Raw genomic sequence first — 21,090 nt, 5'->3', positions numbered from 1 at the left:
CTCAGTCCACAAATTCAAGTAGACACGAAACCTCACATTTCTTTGCTTCCTTTCAGTCAACGCCATTTGGATGGTGCAGGTCCGCCTTCCTGGCTGGCGGGAACTTCAGCCTCATCCTCCTGACAACCCCCTACCGGGATCACACTAAGGCTCCAAGGCTGTAGGTGCTGCCAAGCCATTGCAGGGGCTTCAGCCACCACATGCTTTGTCCCTTTGCTCATGGTCCCCTAAGGTCCAGAGGTTCTGCTGCTACTCCACTGGGTCACAGGAACATTTGGTGATGCTGTGAATCTCAGAGCATCAGATGTGGTCTTCTTAGGAATGCCACAGGGATGTTCCTCTGAGGTTTTGCCACCAGCCTAGGACCTTTCAGGCAGTGAACACCAGTCCCCTCTGGTCAGGAGACCCTCCCCTGTGCTCAGCTCACTCTTTTTGTCTTTCCTCTCCCTCTCTTGCTGCACTTGGAAAACCTCTTCAACCAACTTAGACTTTTGAATGCAAAAGCTGAGGCCGGAAGCGAGTTGACCATCTCTGCTTTCCAACCTGCTGCAGGCTTCTGTCTGCTTGACTTTGGAAAGGAAACAGGGACAAGGAAGGGAAGATGCAAATAGTAATATTTCAAAAAAATCAATCATTCCACAGAAGAATCTGGGAATTGCTGCCAAGGGTGTCTTCCCTACCATCAGCCCGGAGACGGAGACAAAGTTGTTGTCTTCCCTGATAGTGGGGGCAGTTTGTCTCTGGTCTACCAGAGCCACATCCTCTTGAGACACTAGGAAACATTTGCAAGTATAAATTCGCATCTACAGAGAGTTGCATGTGTCCCTGTGTCACAGAGGGGACGTGGGACAGGGCGGGTGGGCGTTCTCAACTGCCTGGACTGACCTGGAGTTGCTAACGCTGGGCGAGTGCTCGAGGGGACAGTTTGACTTTATTTTAATTAAGCTTTCACAGTTTGTTGGATTCAAATTCTGCTTTTCTTGGCTTAGCTCCCTTTGTCCACTCTGATTTAGGGATAAAAATTGTGGTGCTATTTTGCTTCCATGGCAATAAATATACAGGATTATCTTTACACTCTCTCTCTCTCCACTTCTAAATGTGCTTTATATAATTATAAATGAGTATAGAACTATTTATATACTGCTATATAGTAAGGTATTAAAATTATATATATATATATCATTTTTTACAGCCCCTTGGACGAGAACTTCTCAAGGTGGCTTTTCAAGAACTGGATTGGTTCTCTATTCCATTTTCTCTCCCACAGAGAGGCTGTGTGGTGGTGTTCTGCCAGTGTGCCCAGGTCCTCACCCTCACTCTGCCTCCTGCTAGTTCTGTGATTTTGGAAAATCTGCTTTGCTTCTGTGCCTCAGTTTCCTTTTCTATCTAATGGGAACAGTGATACCAGTGGTCCCTCAACTGGAAAGTGGCGATCATAGATGAATTAACGTGTCCATCACCTGTGGATCAGTGTCTCACACAGCACGAACACATGGCGGGGGTGCGTAACTGTCTTTGGAACATCTCTTTTATTTGACTTATATTTCAAAAACATATAAATGCAATAAAATTTTTGGGGAAAATAAATATGTAATTGTCTCCCTCTTCTGCTAAAAAACAAAGAAATTAGCCAAACCAACCAACCTGAAGGGTTTCTCCTTTCACCGCATTTAAAGTCCAAAGCCTGGATGAGGACGGTCAGGGCTTCCGCAGTCTGACTTCAGCCGCCCTCCCCTGTGCCACCGCCTGTCCCCAGGTCATCCGCACGGGTTTCCATTCACACGCGTCCTTCCCCATCGTATGGATTACTGTCTTCCTGCCTTTCCCAATGCTGGGCTTCGGAGGTGCGCACCTCTCACCCTTCTCCGCCTATTAAAGTCTTTCCATTTTTAAGGACTTGGGTTACACTTCCTCTGTGAAGTCTTCTGTTTCCCCCTGGCTCAGAGGTGCTCTCTCTCCTCTTTTGCCCTGATAAGGTTGAAATAAACAAGAAAAAAACTCAGTCTTATATTTTGACACTTTGTTTCTCTGTCGTGTTTTAGAAGTGGTCGTGTATTTGTACTTCTCTCTCTATTGGAGCCCACGATACCGTGTTTCTATTGCCGTCTTCCCAATTGTCTACCGTAAGAATTTTCAAACGTATCAAAAAGGCGAAGGAATTGAGCAAGGGAGGCGACCCACAAAGCCAGCACTTTCACTCGGCATTTGTTGCCATATTGTCACATTTACTTTCTGTGTGTGTGCTTTATCTCCCTTGAGCCATGTAAGCGTGAGCGTCCGACGTCAGGACACCCCCCACACCAAGTGCATCAGCACAGCCCTCTCAAAGACAAGAGCAAACGCTCTCAAAATCATCACGAGTCATGAATCGTCAACAACGCTTCCCTAATATCACCTAAGTTGCAGTTCAAATCCAGATCCCCCAGTGGAGGGAAAACCATGCCTTCATTTCTTTCTATATCGTGATGGACGTTATCACTTTCTGTGAAGATGCTGAGTGCTGCCATGTCCTTGGGAGCTGTTTGCTTGCAGATAGTAGCCTTTTCTACCACATTTTGAGTCTTATTTCTCCAGGCTTTTTTAGCTTTAGTTTTCATCCTCTCTCTCTCTCTGTCTCTTTTCCTCCAACTATCTGATGCTATGGGAATGAGACTAAATGGCTTCATCTAAAGATGGGACTTTCAGGAAGACTGAGTTGTATTTTCTTTCTCCTGGCACAGCAATCTTATTCACTTTTCTGAGAGTTCTAGTGGTTTTTTTTGTACAATCCTGGAGGCTGTGACAATATAATCAACTCTAACCTGGGGATTGGTTTTTAAGCCAGGGGGTTATATTGAGATTTAGCTTCTGTTTTCTTCTGTCTGCCTCCAGGCCATTTCACTGACTCAGGCATTTTCATGACAGTGAGAATCAAAGGTAAGGGAACTGAATATGCATTCTCTTATTTTTTTATTTTTGTTTTTTTAGCAGCTCTGGCCATAGAGTTGACAGTGATTGAATCTCAGGCTAAATTTAGATTTGTGGATCATGACGGAATTCTCCTTTCCTAGAATCCCTTGCTCCCAATAATGAGAATAATCAAAGTGCATTAAATAAACAAAGTGCATTAAAGAATTTAAAGAGTTTGTGTCAGTACAAGAATGATTTCTCTAAAAACTGTCCATCAGAAACTGATGCTGCCACTAATAAGAAAGAAATAGAGTCTGTCATGATTCAGAGACACCCTTCCCATTTGTTATGTACAAAACTAAATCCAGTTCTGAGGATAATAATTCATTTCTCTGCCACTATCTTAATTTTTCATCTTCAATAACGTTGTGACTTTGTATGAAGTGTGTTAAGTGGTATATCCAAGATATATTAGAATTGTTAAAAACATATTTATATCTTCCTGGGTAGTCTAGTAAAAATGGACTTTTTGGAGTTGTATTATTTGTAAAAGCAAAACTGGAAGTCAAGCTTCTGAGCCATTGAATTATTTATTCTAAAACTCTTGCTTTAGTTTACTAAGACATAAATTCTGGAATAAGAAGCACTAAAGTATTAGGAGATTCATTTAGACTCAGACAATCCATCCCAAAAGAAATATAGTCATTGTCGATGCTTATTCAGCTCAGAAAAGCAAAATGAATGGCTAAAATGGCAACAATGGAAAATGACAGTAGAAAGAAACATGACAAATAAAACCAAGATTTATTTCATAAAAGTATATGTGCCAATTGAACATATCTTCAAAAATATATGCTTTATCACATTTATACTGTTTTATTTTTCTTAGCACTCTTTTCAAGACATGAAAGGTAGCATTAATTGGTTGGTTGCATGTCTGTTGTCTGTCTTCCCTCCCTTCCCTTATGGAGGCAGAGACTGGCTGTCTTGTTTATTGCTGTATCCCCAGGGCCTGGTAGGAGAGGGCTTGGCTCATAACATGTGCTCACCAAGTGTCTGTTGAATAAATGGATGATTCAATCTTCTGTGTGTGTGTATATACATATTGTGTAGATACATCTTGTGTGTGTGTGTGTGTGTGTGTGTGTGTGTGTGTGTATAAAGTCTTACCAAACTCAATGACTAAATGAATCACTATTAGATTATTTAAGATAGTCCTTAAGCATGGCACAGAGTTTGATTTTTTTAAAATTCAAAACCCACTTTATTTTTCCTATTTCAATGAGAATTTAGCAAGATGTTATTATATCCAAAATTCCCACAGTTAGTTTTAAATGGAAAGCCTTTTCAATGCAAACCACTCATTGGCATTCCTGTCCTTCCAAAATTTGACAGAAACAGTTGATCATAAGCTCGAGAGGGGACGTTTCTGTCTAAATTAGTGTTTTGAATTACTTTGCTTTCTTTTAATTTGTATTTTTTTAATTGAAGTACAGTCAGTTTACAATGTTGAATCAATTTCTGGTGTACAGCACAATGCTTCAGTCATACATGAATATACATACATTCGTTTTCATATTCTTTTTCACTGTAAGCTACTACAAGATATCAAATATAGTTTCCTCTGCTATACAGTATGAACCCATTATTTATCTATTTTATATATATTAATATCTGAAAATCTTGAATTCCTAATTTATTCCTAATTTACTTCCCCCTCGTAACCACCATAAGTTTGTCTTCTATGTCTGAGTCTGTTTCTGTTTTGTAAATAAGCTGGATTTTGTCTTTTTTTTTTTTTTTTTAGATTCCACATGTAAGTGATATCATATGGTATTTTTCTTTCTCTTTCTGTCTTTACTTAGAATGATAATCTCCAGGTCCAACCATGTTGCTGCAAATGGCATTATTTCATTCTTTTTTATGGCTGAGTAGTATTCCATTGTATAAATATACCACAGCTTCTTTATCCAGTCATCTGTCAATGGACATTTATGTTGTTTCCATGACTTGGTTATTGTAAATAGTTTTGCTATGGACATTGAGGTGCAGGTGTGTTTTTGAATTAAGGTTTCCTCTGGATATATGCCCAGGAGTAGGATTGCTGGATCATATAGTAAGTCTATTTTTAGTCTTTTGAGTAATCTCCACACTGAACTACTTTGAATTGTAACATTATCATTTTCTACCATGTAGAAAGAACGGGTAAGAAGTTGAGCATCCCATGATCTATAGGACACTGAGAAATTCTTCAGTTTCCCCTCATTGGATCTTCATAATGGAGCTTAATTGCAATCTCTATAATGGTTGGTTCATCAAACACACCCCTTCTGTTGTGATCTTAGTTTAAAGTGTGTTACTGAAAAAAATAGTAATGAACTTGAATTATCCAAATTACAGATCCTCCTTACCTATGATTCTCATTATTAAAAAAGAACTGCAGAATTTGCAATGTCTCGGAGGTTGAAGGAAACTTGAGTTCAAGGTTATTGAGCACTGTTGCTTTTTCCCTCTTCTCTGAGTGGTCATAATACCCTTTTTCATTCATAAGAAAGAAAACAGTTTAGGTTGTTTCTCCAAAGCCCCTTGCTAGGGATATAAAGCAAGTATATTAAGCTCTGAATAATAGTTATAAAAATAACGTATTTTATATGAATTTTGTTTTGAGTTTTTTTTTTTTTTTCAGTTTACAAGAGTGTGGTTCTTTCTTTTTAAAATCCCATCCTCACCTAGGAAAACACTCAGCTTCTCTGACAGGGGCTGGTGATGTTTAGGCCCGCCCTCGTCTTTGTTCACCTTAGCAGCTTTCTTACTCTTTCAGCAATGAACTATTTTGAGCTATTACAGTGGGAGCCTGACCTTGAAAATGACAGAAATTAACCTAGTGCTTTTTCCAGCTCTTAATCTCATGGCTCAGATCTCATTTTGAACCCAAATGAACATCAAATTGCTCCACCTCAGGTAATGTATGACCCTGTGAATGCCACGGGTCACAGGACCAGTGGGTCCAGCTGTAAAGGTACAGCTCTGCCAGAGTTTAATTTTTACATTAAGTCCAAAGAATGCTTTAAAGATAAAAAATCCTCTCCTAGATCTCTGAGCCAAAGAAGCTCCAACAGAGAAATCTGATATCTTGAGAATGACCTTACCCTTCTGACCCCCAATTACCAGCTCCTTCGTTGTTCTCTCTTTCACTGAAACAGCACGACCCTTTATATCTGCTTCTTTCAATAGGCCCGGAGATTCTGAATTAGGAAGAGCATAGAATGACAGGCTCATAGCCTTTTCTTCTAAGAACCATCCAGGTTGCTTTTGAAAACAGGAAGTAATCTGTGCAGACTGTGATTTACTTTATTTGCCCCCAAGAAGAAGACTCCTTGTGTGTGTTGCCTGGACTCATACAGACCAGCTAGACTGCTCACTCCTGTGTGATGGGGGTTATGCTGACCGTGTCTGGGTTTTATAAGAAAAGGAGAGCTCATGCATCTAATTCTAATTCAGCCTCTCAAGTCACACATGGTTCAAATAGATAAGCTCTGAGAATGACACAGAGTGCCTATATCCAAGGGTAGGAGGGAGTCACAGCATCAGCTTCTGGGCTTTCTTATGCAACTTTTTGATTTTTTTAACTGAAGTATAGTCAATTTAAAATGTTGTGTTAATTTCTGGTGTACAACATACAATTATATACACACACACACACACACACATATATATATGCTCCTTTTTATATTCTTTTTCATTATAGGCTATTCCAAGGTACTGAATACAGTTCCCTGTGCTATACAGTAGAACCTTGTTGTTTATCTATTTTATAGATAGTAGCTGTTATCTGCAAATCCCGAACTCCCAATTTATTCCCCCCCCACCTGTAACCACAAGTTTGTTTTCTGTGGGTATTTCCATTTTGTAGATAAGTTCATTTGTGTCATTTTTTTAAGATTCCACATATAAGTGATACCATATGGTATTTTTCTTTCTCTTTCTGACTTACTTCACTTAGCATGATGATCTCCAGATCCATCCATGTTGCTGCAAATGGCAGTATTTTATTATTTTTTTTTATGGCTGACTAGTATTCTATTGTATAAATAGACCACAGCTTCTTTATCCAGTCATCTGTTGATGGGCATTTAGGTTTTTTCCATGTCTTGGCTATTGTGAATAGTGCTGCTATGGACATTGGTGCATGTATCTTTTTGAATTAGAGGTTCCTCCAGATATATGCCCAGGAGCGGATTGTTGGATCATAAGGTAAGTGTATTTTTAGTTTTTTAAGGAATCTTTATAATGTTTTCCACAGTGGCTGCACCAAACTACATTCCCACCAGCAGTGTAGGAGGGTTCCTTTTCTCCACACCCTCTCCAGCATTTATTGTTTGTGGACTTTATAGTGATGGCCATTTTGACTGGTGTCAGGTGATATACCTCATTGTAGTTTATTGTTAAAATGACCATACTACCCAAAGCAATCTACAGATCTAATGTGATCCTTATCAAATTATGCATGACATTTTCCACAGAACTAGAACAAATAATCTTAAAATTTATATGGAATCACAAAAGACCCAGAATCACCAAAGTAATACTGAAGAAAAGAATTGAGCTGGAGGAATAATCCTCTCAGACTTGAGATAATACCACAGAGCTATAGTAATTAAAACAGCGTGATATTGGCACAAAAACAGACATATGGATTAATGGGTCAGAATAGAGAGCCTAGAAATGAACCAACACACCTACAGTTAATTAATCCTTGACAAAGGAGGCAAGAACATACAATGGAGTAAAGACAGTTTCTTCAGCTGATGGTGTTGGGAAAACCGGACAGTTGCCTGTAAATCAATGAAGTTAGAGTACTCCCTCCCACCATGCACAAAAATAAATTCAAAATGGCTTAAAGACTTAAACATAAGACAAAACATGATAAACCTCCTAGAAGAAATCATCGGCAAAACGTTCTCTGACATAAATCTTAGTGATGTTCTCCTAGGGCAGTCTACCGGGGCAATAGAAATAAAAGCAGAAACAAACAAATAGAACCTAATTAAACTTACAAGCTTTTGCTGTGCAAGGAAAACTATAAACAAAAGGAGAAAACAACCTATGGAATGGGAGAAAATATGTTCCAATGATGAGACTGACAAGGGCTTAATTTCCAGAGTATACTAATAGCTCGTGTAACTCAGTAACTAAAAAATAAACAATCCAATAAGAAAAATGGGCAGAAGTCTCAAACAGACATTTCTCCAATGAAGATGTACAAATGGCCAATAGGCACAAGAAAAAATGCTAATTATTAGAGAAATGCAAATCAAAGCTACAATGAGGTATCACCTCACACCAGTCTTATGCATCTTTTTGGTTTGTCTGCACAACAAGAACTTATGAAGCTCCTGCTCTGTCTCTGGCCCTGGGCTCTGTTCCATGTCAGTTTAATTAAAGCTCAAGCATCAGTAGCTACCCTGACCTACCTCCCGCCTACTTCACAGACACCAAGAAAGGTGCTCCAGCTTTGTCTCAGAAGGACCTCGGTTTGAATCCTGTGTCTGCCACTTTGGGCAGATCGCATTTTTTGCACACCCTCCTTCCTGACAGCATTTGATTCCCCTTGGGGGAACCTCTTTCCTCTTTGTGGTCTCTCCTGGTGGGAACGTCAGTCTAGGTGTCTGCCCTTTCCTAGCTAAGCCATGACTCTCCTAGGATCTGAGTCTTGAGTAAGGCCTGACAAAGATGGTAGCTCCCACTTGTCCTGATAGAAACCCTGGACCAACTATTTGAGTAATTCCTGAACTGGGAGTGGCCCTGTGTTTGTCTTGTTTTCTGGTTCTCTGTGAATGCGAGGGCTACCAACTTCTAGTCAACTGGTGCCTCTTTCTGTATGCCAGAGTTAGGTCCTGTGACCTGCAATCAAAGGAATCCTGGCTGACACACTTTTGGACCAGTTCCATCAGTCTCTTAGTCTTAGTTTCTGTATTTCTAAAATCAGAGAAATAACGCCTACCTGACAGGAAGGGGCGTGGATGGGATGAGAGGGCACAGAAGGAGCTCGGCGCTGGGCTGGCACATGGCAGGCTTGCAACGCATGGCGGTTACGGTCATGCTTGACCTCTGTCACCCTCTCCACTTAGGAGCCTTGCCTGGGATGGTTCCAGTCTAAGTCCCTCCAAGGCCACGTTCCTACTTCAGGGGTGACCTGGCTACCTGGATGCACCAAGAAAAGGTAGATTCAGATATAGAAAAAGTAGGAATGAGTCAGCTCTTCAAAAGCAGTGAAGAAACCAACAGAGAAGGGGGGTGCGAGGGGGCTGGAGTGAGCAGGGAGCGGGTGGAGGGTAAGAGGCAGCTCGGGTGGGTACTCTGTCCTGCTCTCAGTCACCCTGGGAATTCTGAGCCTTCGGTACTTCAGGTACCTTCTCGGTGAGTCTGTCAGTGCAAAGCTGGCTCCTTCTGCAGCAATCTTGTCCCTGGAAGTGGACATTTTCACTTATCTAAGATGCACTTGTCCCTTTATTATTTTAATTTTTGGTCTCAAGTCAGTGGAAATGACATCTTTTCAGTCCTGCTCAGTCAGAAGTGGCCCATCCCTCACATCTCAGTTGTTTTAATGTCACCGTCACTCCAGGCATGACAAATGCTTTGTGCCTCAAGGAACCCGTCCGGGGGGAACCCATCCAGGAGCACAGGGACATCGCAGGTGCGTTCAAGCTCATCTGTGTGGGTTCAAACCACAGCATTCCTACCAACTAGCTGTGAGACTTGAGAAAAGTCATGCAACCTCTCTCTGCCACAGTCTTCCCATCTGTAAAATGGAAGCTGATGATAACAGTACTTGTTGTGAAGATCAGGGGTAAAGACTGTGAGTGAAAAATACTGCAAACCATATCAGTAAACAAAGAATGCTGAAGCCATCAAGTCATCAGCAGCTGCCGCCACCCCCTAGTGAAGACAAGCCTGCAGCCCGGCCTCTGCAGCCACTCACAGTGGTGCACCCTGAGGGGACTCAGAATAAGAAAGGACAGGATACTGGCCCTAGATAGCTAGGTGCTTGTCAAACGAATGAATTCAGTGAGCCCAAGTGTTTGCTGCCTCCCATACATAGAAAAGCACTAAATTCTTTAACTTGAGATGCCTGTTCTTCTTTAGTTAACAAATAATCTTTTAATATTCCAACTACCTGGTCTTTGTTGTAAAACTCCTATATATCCTAGCTCCTCCCCTACCTCTTCGGAGCAGTCCCTCAGAGCGATCTGACAGGCTGTCATCCTGGCTCGTCTTCCCGCCAAACAAAACATAACTCTCAACTTTTAGGCTGCGCATTTATTTCAGTCGACAAGACACACAGCCCAGTGTGAGACTTATAATAAGTGCTCAATAAGTGTATCTGTAAAGATGACATTTGTTGCCATCACCAGCAATAAACTTTGTTTAACTTAAGGAAAAATGAAGAATGGATTGGAAAGATGTTGGGGGCATTCACAGAATTTAAAACAGAGTTTGTAACTGAGTTGAGAAAGGGAACACAGGGCAGAGCTTGACCCTCTGCAGCAAGAGTTGCTGGATAATTCTGTTGTGGGAGAACAGGTTCTTGCCTTGTACAGGGAAGAATTCAAGAGCAAGGCATGGTAAAGTGAAAGCAAGTTTATTTAGAGAGACACACACTCCATAGACAGAGTGCGGGCTGTCCCACAAGGCAAGGGAGAGAGCGACCAGAGGTGGGGAGTTGTTAGTTTCTATAGGCTTGGTAATTTCATATGCTAATGAGCAGGAGGATTATTCCAACTATCTTGGGGAAGGGGCGGGGATTTCTGGGAATTAGGCCCTGCCCACTTTTTGATCTTTCTGGTCAGCCTAGGAACTCTCATGGCTCTGTGGCTGTGCCATGAGACTCAAGGTCAACTGGAAGTCAAACCTTCTGCCCTCTTGGTTCTAACCAGTCCGTCCTGTCCTCAGTTGCTGTGTCATTCCTTCAGTGGCTGTGCCCTGCCCCCTTCCTTCCTGTCTCAGTCCCTCTGGGGCCCTGCTGTCAAAGAGATCTGTGCTCCTACAAGTCGGCTGGGCTCACTGCCTCTCCTTTCAAATGCACAGCATCCTAAATACCAAGCAAGGGGAAGGACCAAGATTTTATCACACAGGGGAGACCACTTTGGCCCTGCTGCTGGTTTAGCCTTTGGAAAAAGTGTAAGCTTTGCATCCCTTTTCTGCTTATCCAAAATGAATTCAATGTTAATAAAGGGCAAGGTTCAGGCTGAGCCTGGAAAGACAGGAGCCCTGGAGAGCCCAGCTCCCTTCCAATCCTCACTCAACGCAGAATCCCCATAGAGAAAAGGGGTTTTATTAGCCCTGAGATTACGGTAGGGACATGCAGAAAGCTGCAGGACATCTTCCATCCCCAAGGCCTCAACCAAACACAAAGTTTTCACGTTTTCTCCATGACACTACTAAGCATTTGTGCCAATTATTGAAACACCTCTGTTTGGTTTTGTGTTGTTTTAAATACTGTCTGTGCTGTGGGGGTTTGAAATTTAGATGGAGGAACAGATTTGTAAAAAATGTTCTAAATTGCTTTGGAATTAATAAATAATCAAGTAGATTCTTTCGGTGGGTAATCTGCTACTATAACGTAGCACCTGTTTTGGGGGGAACTTTCTGAAGTGAAGGACTGAAGTGATACTTTATTAAGACCAGTAGTGGTCTATCGGGTTAGACGTAATTTCCAAAAGTGTAAAAGGTTTAATCTAAAGAGTAATAATGAGGATGGTGATGATGATAGCTAACATTACTAACACACCTGCTCGGCCCTGTGCTGTGTGCATTACACATACTAAATCGTTGACTTGTCCCAACAACGCTGTGGACAAACCTGTGTTGTTATCTCCATTTTATAAGTCAGGGAATTGCAGCACAGAGAGGTGAATTAACTCATCCAAAATCACACAGTAAGTGGCAGAGGTAGATATAAACTTGGGTCGTCTAAGACCAGAGCCCAGGCTGTCAGCCAGCATATAATACAATGGTTTGTAGGCTGGGACCATCCGGAAGGGAAGGGACCCAGAAATGAAATAAACACAGGTAGTGCACACCATGTGCCAATATATTCCAACTCTACATTGTTTTGCTTGTCTCTGCTGGCAAGCTTTTATTCCATAGAGGGTGTTAAGAGATTAAACTGAGGCATATTAAAAATTCTAAAAGTTTATTTGAGCCAACATTGATTCAAATCTGATAGCATCCAATTTAACAAATAGAAAGGAGCTCCAAGAAGTTGTACAAAATGAAGGACTTTTATAGGTAGAATAGAGCAGGAACAAGGAAATTACACTAGGCAAGAAGTGGGTTGGTTATTGCAAGGTTGCTTTCCTTTAAGGGATGGACATCAGACGTCTATCAGGCAAATTATGTAATTGATGCTGATCAGGCGATTCCTGATTGACTGGAATTTAAGATTCCATTTCTTGAAGAGCTGAAACTAATAAAAGTTAAGTATCAGTTTGATGACGTGGGGCTTAGCATAAGTGACTCCACTGGGGCTGTCGTTTTGTTTCTGACAAAGATAAATGGAAGCTGCTTAGTGCTATGCATTCAATATAGGAAGTGGGGTCTCGTGAATAAATCCAGGCAGCCTCGACCCCAATGGCTTGTGCTTTAAAAAAAAAATTACACAGTCTTCTGAATAAAGCTGATTGAAAAGTTTCTGCCTTCAACTTCTTGAAGTGCTCTCCATATTACATTTTGATGTTTGTTATGTATAATACATGGATACACAGATGACCCTTGAAGAACACGGGTTTGACCTGTGTGAATCCACTTATATGTGGGTATTTTTCAGTAAATACATTCTATAGTACCACATGGTCTGAAGTTAGTTGAATCCGAAAATGCAGAACCTGGGATGTAAGGGCCAACTGTAAAGTTATATGTAGATTTTCAACTGCATGGGGGTCAGCATCCCTAACCCCCACATTGTTCACAGGACAACTGTAATAAAAAAGAAGACTCTGAGAGGTGGGGTCAAAAAATTGTGATCTAGAGACTGAGGCATAGACAGAGGATCTGAAATACTTCTTGTAACAGTTTCAGCCTGAATTTCTGAGAACCACTATTCACAGATTGTGTATGGAACTAAGTCGTTCCATGGGGAGTTTTAGCTCCAGCCATCGAACACGCAAGTGAAGGTACTTGCCAGCTCAGTAATAAAAGGAATGAAATTGTATACTGACAAGATCTGCACTCTAAAAAATGAGCAAAAAATCTTTAAGTCGTATAAAGTTGTTAATTTTCTTTTAAAAAATAAAAACCAACAAAGAAATAAAACATGAATGCTTTAGAGATTACAAAGTTAACCTGCAGATGTATGCGTAGGTGGTTCCAGAATGGAGAACGGAGACCTGCCGGCTCAAACAGGATTTGCCCTGGAGACCCTGCCGAAATTCTCCCATCTGAAAAATGGAATCATAAAACCAGCTCATTTTCTGTGACAAAAATGAGTAACAGGATGCAGTGTCCTTCTGCCACATGAATTAAAGGTAAGCTATTTGGGGATATACTATCCGCTTCTAAAAATGGCCAAAGCCAGCCGCAGAAACGGACGTGGACCAGAATTTGTCATTTTATGACCGAGAGTGTGATGAAACACAGGGACAGCCTTCCTGCCAGGGGCCTGCATCAGTGGTCACAAAAGGACTACCTGTGTTCAAAGGTCCTTTCTAGACACCAGATAATGTTATTAAGAGGAGAGACTGGGGTTCGTCTAGCACAGGGATTTTCTCGAGAGCGTGTCTACCATTGTGAACAAGGCTTAGAAATGCCAGCTTGTACCATCAGTGCCTGCAAACATCCTCTGTGACCTCACTTGATCAAGGTTTTGTGTGAACTAAGATCCAAGCTCAAATACAGAAGCATTAAATGTACAAGAGAGATATTTCGTCTCCAAGTATGTCTCCTCTCAGTTAAATCAACAAGCAGACTTTGGGGGAGATTAAAAAAAAAAAAAAAGAAAGATCCAGGCAAATTAGCATAGCCAGCACAGCTAGAAAAGTCAAATAGGTTTTAGTTTATTCATCCATTCTTTTATCTACTCAGTACAGTTTATTGAATGTCTGCCTTATCACAAGCGAAGAACACCACATACGGTGCCTCATTTACCCTCCACAACGTACGAGGCAAGGCACGTGAGTAGTCCCACCTTATACATAGGAAGATGGAGGCTCAGAGACTGATAGAAATTCAGCCAAAGTCACACAGCTAATATGTGGTGGAGCCTGGATTTAAATGCTGAGCAGCTTGGTTTCAAAGCCCACACCTGTTCTGCCAGGCTGGGTTCAAACTTCCCAGTGTGAGTTTTCTAGGGGGGAGCATCTTAAGCACAGATTCAAGGGCTCGAGCTCTAGATACTGCGATGTGGTTGTCCTGGCGAGGAGGCTAGGAGTCTCCGTGATTCTGGCACCTTTCATCAGCAGATTGCACTTTGATAAACACAGCCCTGTATTATGTTGCCAGTTAATAGACAGTAGTTTCCTTCAGAACAGCTCTGAGATTATCCTCACAGTCAGTTTCTGCATCTTCACCTAAGAACTAAAAACAGTAAGATCTACCTCGATCCCTGGTGGGAAGGTGAGAGAAGATGCCGCGTGGAAAGCAGGGTGCCTGACACGCAGAAACTGCTTTGTAAACAATACCGCTCTTTCCCAGCACAGAAGAAAGGACCGGGACGCTTGGCATTAAGAGCTTCACAGGGTGGCCGGTTTATGAAGTGGATCATTTGCCTGCTCTAAATCAGGGCTAAGGGACAGAGGAGAGGTACAGGAGTGGAGTTTGCCTGAGCAAGAAACGGACGTACAGTTAATCAGAGAAACAAAAATGTAACCAAGCAGGACCCCATAGGACCTTCCCGCCACAGACCCCTCCCCCACATCCTCTGCTTTAGCTCCTCTCTGCAATACCCAGATACAGTATCCGATGCACATTTCCTGAGCTGTTTTACAGACATGAAACCTCCACCAAATGGAAGATGTTAACTACTTGATAACCATGAGCACATCCAGCCCCCAGGCTTCCTGGAGCCTAAGGATCGATAATGTTAACCCCTGTCCCACTGGCATGTTACCTCGCCATCAACCAATCACAGAACTGTGCACGAGCTGATCACGTACCCTGTGACCCCCGCCTCCCTTACCTGGCCTTTAAAAATGCTTTCCCGAAACCCATCAGGGAGTTTGGGCTTTTTCAGCACCAGCTGTCCCGGACTACTTGCAGGGCACATTGCAATCAACGCTGCATTTTCCTGCAGCACAGCTCTGTGTCGGTAGATTGGCTTTACTGTGTGAGGGTGAGTGGGCCCAAGTTTGGTTGTTAACAAAACTAATTGAGATGTAAAGTAATGATCATCATCCAGAGAGTTCTCCTGAATGCCAACAGCACTGTGGGTCAGTGTGTGACTGTGGCGGTCAATTCCTTCTCTCAGAGCATCACTTCCTCCAGCTATAAAGCTGAGGTGGTAGAAGCATCTTCATAGAGCTGTTGTAAAGATTAACTGAAATCAGAGTGCACAGAGGAGTGAGCATGAAACTAGAAAGTTGTCTGACACATCGTAGACGTGAAAACAGCATCTCTGGAACGAAAACCATACATCATTAGGAGAACTGTTACTATCACCATGTCATTGACCCTGAAGACACATATTCCTTTCTAGAAAACCCTTGTGATTAGAACTTTAGGATTTTTGGAAAGGTAATATGGAGCCTTAGACATCAGGGACTGGACAGTACCCTGCAATCAAACACACAAATCTTTCTGCAGTGAAAAGGATGAATATTTAAACTAAGTGGTAAACGTAGCCTCCTGTCAGTTCAGGTCAGGTTTTGCCATCCAATGCTTTACAAAAAGCTTCTAGTTTTTTATAGTTTTTGGATCTCAGATTTGTAGTTTTTGGATTTCAGATGAGGGCCTGTGGACATAACATTTCCATGAACATCATATTCCTTGGATGCCACTTCTCAAGTCTATCAAGCGGGCAAAACATTAGTAGCAAATACAATGCTACGTCTAAATTGAGTCAATATACTTTTATAAAATTGAAGTTTTACAGATTATTAACCAATGGGGTAAATTAGAGGATTGGGTTGCACTCTTTTTTCTTTTTTTCCAAATTAAAAAAAAAATTTTAAATTTTGTACAATTTTTAAAGGTTACTTTCCACTTAGTTATTACAAAATCTTGGCTATATTGCCCTCTGTTGTATAATACATCCTTGAACTTACCATATACCCAAAAGCTTGTGCCTCCCACGCCCCCACCCCTATAACAGTTGCCCCTCCTTCCTCACTGGTAACCACTGTTTTTTCCTCTATATCTGTGAGTCTGCTTCTATTTTGTTATATTCACTAGTTTATTGTATTTTTTAGATTCCACACATAAGTGATATCATACAGTATTTGTCTTTCTCTATCTGATTTCTCTTATTTCACTCAGCATAATGTCCTCTAATCCATCCATGTTGCTGCAGATGCCATTATTTCATTCTTTATGGTTGAGTAGTGTTCCATTGTATATATATACCACATCTTTTTTATCCATTCATCTGTTGATGGACCCTTAGGTTGCTTCCATATATTAGCTATTATAAATAATGCTGCTGTGAACATTGGGGTGCATGTATCCTGTCAAATTAGTGTTTTTGTTTTTTTCAGATATGTACCCAGGAGTGGAATTGCAAGTTTTACTTTTTAGTTTTTTTGAGAAACTGCCATACTGTTTTCCACAGTGGCTGCACCAATTTATATTCCCACCAGAAAATTTTAAAAAGTAAAATAAAATCAGAGGCAGTTGAGAAATCAGAGGGAAAAAAAATTACTCCATTGTGCAAGCATCCTAAAACATAGCTACTATCATTTTTTGCCCGTTCATTTATAGTTTTTATATAAATCTTTGCCTAAATGTAAATATTTTGGTCATATAATTTTGTATCTTGCTTTAAAAAGGCTATTTTCATCTTCCCACAGTATCTTCACAGTGGCCACTTCGAAGTTTGCATACTATTACATATTACTATATTTACCAACAATTCCCTTGTTGGTGGAATTACTATTATCAAAACGCTCTGATGAACCACATTTGCTCTTAGCCAAGTTTGTTATTTCCTGGGATTCATCTCAGCATGATGATGTGAAATTTTGGCACAAAAGATGTAAAGATCTTGGATCCTATATTCTCTCTGGTTGCTGCAATTGGGGTGGAAATAATTCTGTTTACAAATTTTACAACCAATATCACCTATCTTTCCTCTGTGGGCGTTATTGGTTGAGAATTGATAGATGACCAGGCATATATTAACCCACTTATTTATTTATTCAGCAAACATTTATTGAGGACCAACTATATTTCATAACTTATGAATCTACACACAAAGGGGTGAAATCTAGAAAAAGAGTGTTTGCTGAGAAAAACTCAGCATATAAATGCACTTATTGAAATACTGTTAGCAACTGATTTTGTTTTTAAAGAACAAGAGAATCCATTACTGAGATTTCTAAAATATGTTTCTCTTCTATTTTTTTTTCCAGATATAAGCTATTGAAGAGAAAGTAGAATCATAGTGTCAAAGTGAAAAATTAAACCTTCTGCTGAAATATGAGGAATATTAGAACTGGGGGAGAGAGAGATATGCGATTGAATGTAAATGATTCCGTCTGCTGCAGTAAAACAATTTATGTTTCTCCATTCTGCAAGTATTTCCATCCTTCTAAAATGATGACCCTTTCATTTTCAATAAGCTCAAACCTTATGTAAAAGCCAGCCACAGAATTACAAGAAGTTTCAAAATTTATTGAGGGACTGCAAGAAGATTACCTACTGTGTGAAGAGGAGAGGCACTAAACTTCAGGTAACCAAGCCGTTGATGACCTGAGGCCATTGGTGCTAGCTTGGCACCAGTGTGGTCCCGGTGCTGGTTGGGAGAAAGAAACCACTCTCCATCATCACTGGAAAGCAAATAGGGCTACAGTTCTTCCCCCTTCCCTCTGCCCACTCCCACTGTCATGTTATTTTGCAGTCCCCTCCCAATACGAGCAGCATGCCCTGCACAGCCCTGCGACACCAGGGTCAGCCACAGAACTCGCTCTGGCCAATGGGATATTAGCAACCAAAGCAAGCAGAAGAGGCTTGACATGGGCTTGTGCGTTGGGACTTACCTTCTCTCTTGAACCTCTACCATCACCATGAAAACAAGTCTAGCATAGCTTGCTGGTCTCAGGCAAAGGATGAAGGACAGGTGGAGCAGTGGAGACTGGATCAAGTTGAGTTTAGCCTGGAGCAGCCAAACCCAGAAGAGTGAGAGATCCCATATACAGAGAGTAGGCTGCATAGCTGACTCCCAGTTGACCTCAGCTGCATAAGCAGAGAAAGTCTATCATATGCCAGCAAACTCACACTACATACATTGACTTTTAGACCTTTGGCTGCTCGGCTGGCTCTGGGAATGTGGTCTAGGGGTTGGAGGAACACTCAGGAACCTCAACCTGCTTAATTACTAAGATCAGTGTCCTCACTGAATTCAAGGGTTAAGTGATATAATTTGAAAAGAAATGGTCCAAAATCCAGAAAAACTGAATTCAAGTTCTAATTTTGCAATATACTGGCTCTATGTTGCACTTTGGATAGATCCTTAAATTTTCTAATGTCAGCCTCCTCGTTTCTAAAATGGGGATAACAACACTTGCTTCAGGCATTTGATAATAATTAAATAGCATCACACAGGTAAGATGTATGTTTAAAGCAAAATATGTGTTATGGGTCACACTGTATTCCCTAGAAAGATAATGACATTCTAACCCCAAGTACCTTTAAATGGGACCTCGTTTGGAAATAAGGTTATTCAGACACAGTCAAGTTTAGATTAGGCAGGCTCTAATCCAATGACTGGTGTCCTTATAATTAGAGAGAGATTTGGAGACATGCACAGAGAGAAGGCCTTGTGACTATGGAGGCAGACATTGGAGTGATGCAACTGTGGACCAGTGATGCCAAGGACTGCCACTAAGAATTGTTGGCAACTACCAGAAGCTAGGAAGAAGCAAGGAAAGATTCCTTCCAAAAGCCTTCAGAGGGTGCATGGCCCTGCAACTTGACTTTAGACATTCAGCTTCCCAAACTATCAGTTAATAACAGATAACTTTCTGTTGTTGTAACCCAGTAAGTTTGCTGTGCTTTGTTATGACAGCCCTGGGGAACCAATAGGATGTAGATGTTAGGTATTGTGCTAAACTATGAATTTTACGAGGAGCTGACTTACTCATGAGTATGTGTGACCCACCATCGGGGACTTCAGAAGTACTGAGGGGTAGGGTGCTTTTTCTACAGGTGAGGTAACTGAGCTTGTGTAATTTGAGTATTCATATTAACTTGAATTCAGTTGCATCCACAGAAGAGTAAAGCTCAGGGGATTTCTCATTACTTAGTGGAGCAATAATATATAAAATATATAAAATATTTAATAATCACTAATATTTATCGAGGTCCAAGAACTGTTCTCAGTGTTTTGATATATAATTCATTTAAAATCCCCAATAACACTGTGAAGTACTGGATCACTCAGGGTTTAACCAGGTCTGATCAGGAAAGCCGTACCTTGAATATTTAAAACAGAGGGGATTTAATACACAGGTGATGGAATTGATGGGAGGCCAATAGGAGATGTGGAAACACCTTAGATCCACTGCATCAGAAAGCTGCTACCATAGCTGGGCTGGAAGGACAAAGGAAGGAGGCAGTGCTGCAGGGAGCCAGGGGCAGGGGTCACTAGGTCAAGGTCAAGTTGGAACCATAGCAAGCCCATCCCAAGAAAGCTGGAGCTGTGGAGGGAGTGCAGTCAGTGGCGGGAGGCTGACTGGGGATGGGCAGGAGGGAGAGATGTCGCCTGGCTTTTTCCTTCTTCTTACCCTCTCCCATTCAGGTCACCCACTGGCTGAACCCGGTGGAAGCCCCTTTGTGACACAGAGCAGAGCAGAGAATCAACAGTTCCAGGAGCAGAATTATGTGTGTACTACTAATACTTCATTTTCAAGACGACAAACTAAGGAGCAGAAGGGTAAAGCCACATGCCTGAGTGACCTGGAGCTGAGCTTTAAACCCGGATGGCCTGGCTCCACCCTGCGCTCCTGGCCACGGCACAACAGTGCTGCACTAGATTTAGGAGGAAAGTGGAGGCATGGAGTGGGAAGATTACTGTGATTGTCCATGGGTCAGGAATTAAGGGCCTGGATTAGGTTGGGATCTCTGAAATTAAAAATAAATAGGTTTCTTTGAGAAATATGGCCAAGGCAAGAAGTATTTGTCTAAGAAAATGAGAAAGGAAATAGCTTTTGGTCATAAAAACTATTTGAAAACAAAGACAATTTATTTAACTGCAACAGTATTCAATTTCAAGTCAGAAAAAAAGAGGGGCAGTCTGATGAGATTAAAAAAAATCCTGTTATCGTTATAACAAATTGCGCCTCCATGGGATAATTTGAGACGCCCCTGAAAGTCTGCATATTCCTTTTCTGAAACTTTTTTCATCTACCTCAAGACACATTCTGGTAATGCTGTTCTAAAAAAAACAGTAGTAGTCTAAGAATTATTTTTTTTCTTTGCAACTTGAAACCATGAGCCTAAGTTGAAAGTAATAAAATTAGAAGTGTTGTTTTATGGACAATTTACTGCCTAGTCTAAAGGGTATAAAATAAAATAAGGAACAGTTAATGAATTGGACTAGGAAAAGCTGTTGCATTTGTCTTTCTTTTTAAAATAATTTGTTAGCTAAGTTTAATTAAGAAAATCAACAAGTCTGCTGGAAACTGATAATTACTTGAATTATGGGTGATACAAGTCTTTTCTAAAAATATAAGTTGCAAAAAGGAAAAAACCAGCTAAAAGAAACATAAATGTTCTTTCTAGTGGAAGTGGCATATGGCAGAGAGACTGCATTTACAGATTAAGTAAAGCAGATATTGCAATTTAATCAAAACAAATGCCAATCTGTATAATTTAGGTAACCCTGAATTTCCTTTGACTTCAATAACTGCATTTTCTCATTGCCCTGAATTATCCACATGATCGCTTTAACAATCTTCTTTACCCTGCCTGTGGAGATAAAAACAGGGTGTGCTGGTTTCCATTTCATGCAGGTGAGCTGAAGCCAGACTATCCAGTACACGCCACTTGAGC

The 21,090-nt window shown here is 41.1% G+C and overlaps 1 long non-coding RNA gene across 1 annotated transcript; it reads right to left on the bottom strand.

The window, feature by feature from the left end:
- Window positions 1–7,557: 7,557 nt before the first annotated feature.
- Window positions 7,558–9,182, bottom strand: LOC116663188. Its single transcript, XR_004319321.1, has 3 exons — window positions 9,172–9,182; window positions 8,744–8,745; window positions 7,558–7,644 (listed from the first exon to the last, which is right to left on the bottom strand). It is a non-coding gene; the product is annotated as an uncharacterized LOC116663188 (long non-coding RNA).
- Window positions 9,183–21,090: the final 11,908 nt, after the last annotated feature.

This window comes from Camelus ferus, chromosome 1 (genome assembly GCF_009834535.1).
Source record: "Camelus ferus isolate YT-003-E chromosome 1, BCGSAC_Cfer_1.0, whole genome shotgun sequence".
In the NCBI taxonomy this organism is placed as follows: Eukaryota; Metazoa; Chordata; class Mammalia; order Artiodactyla; family Camelidae; genus Camelus; species Camelus ferus.
Note: the sequence above shows the minus strand (reverse complement) of the source record. Positions and strands in the feature narration are given on the sequence as shown.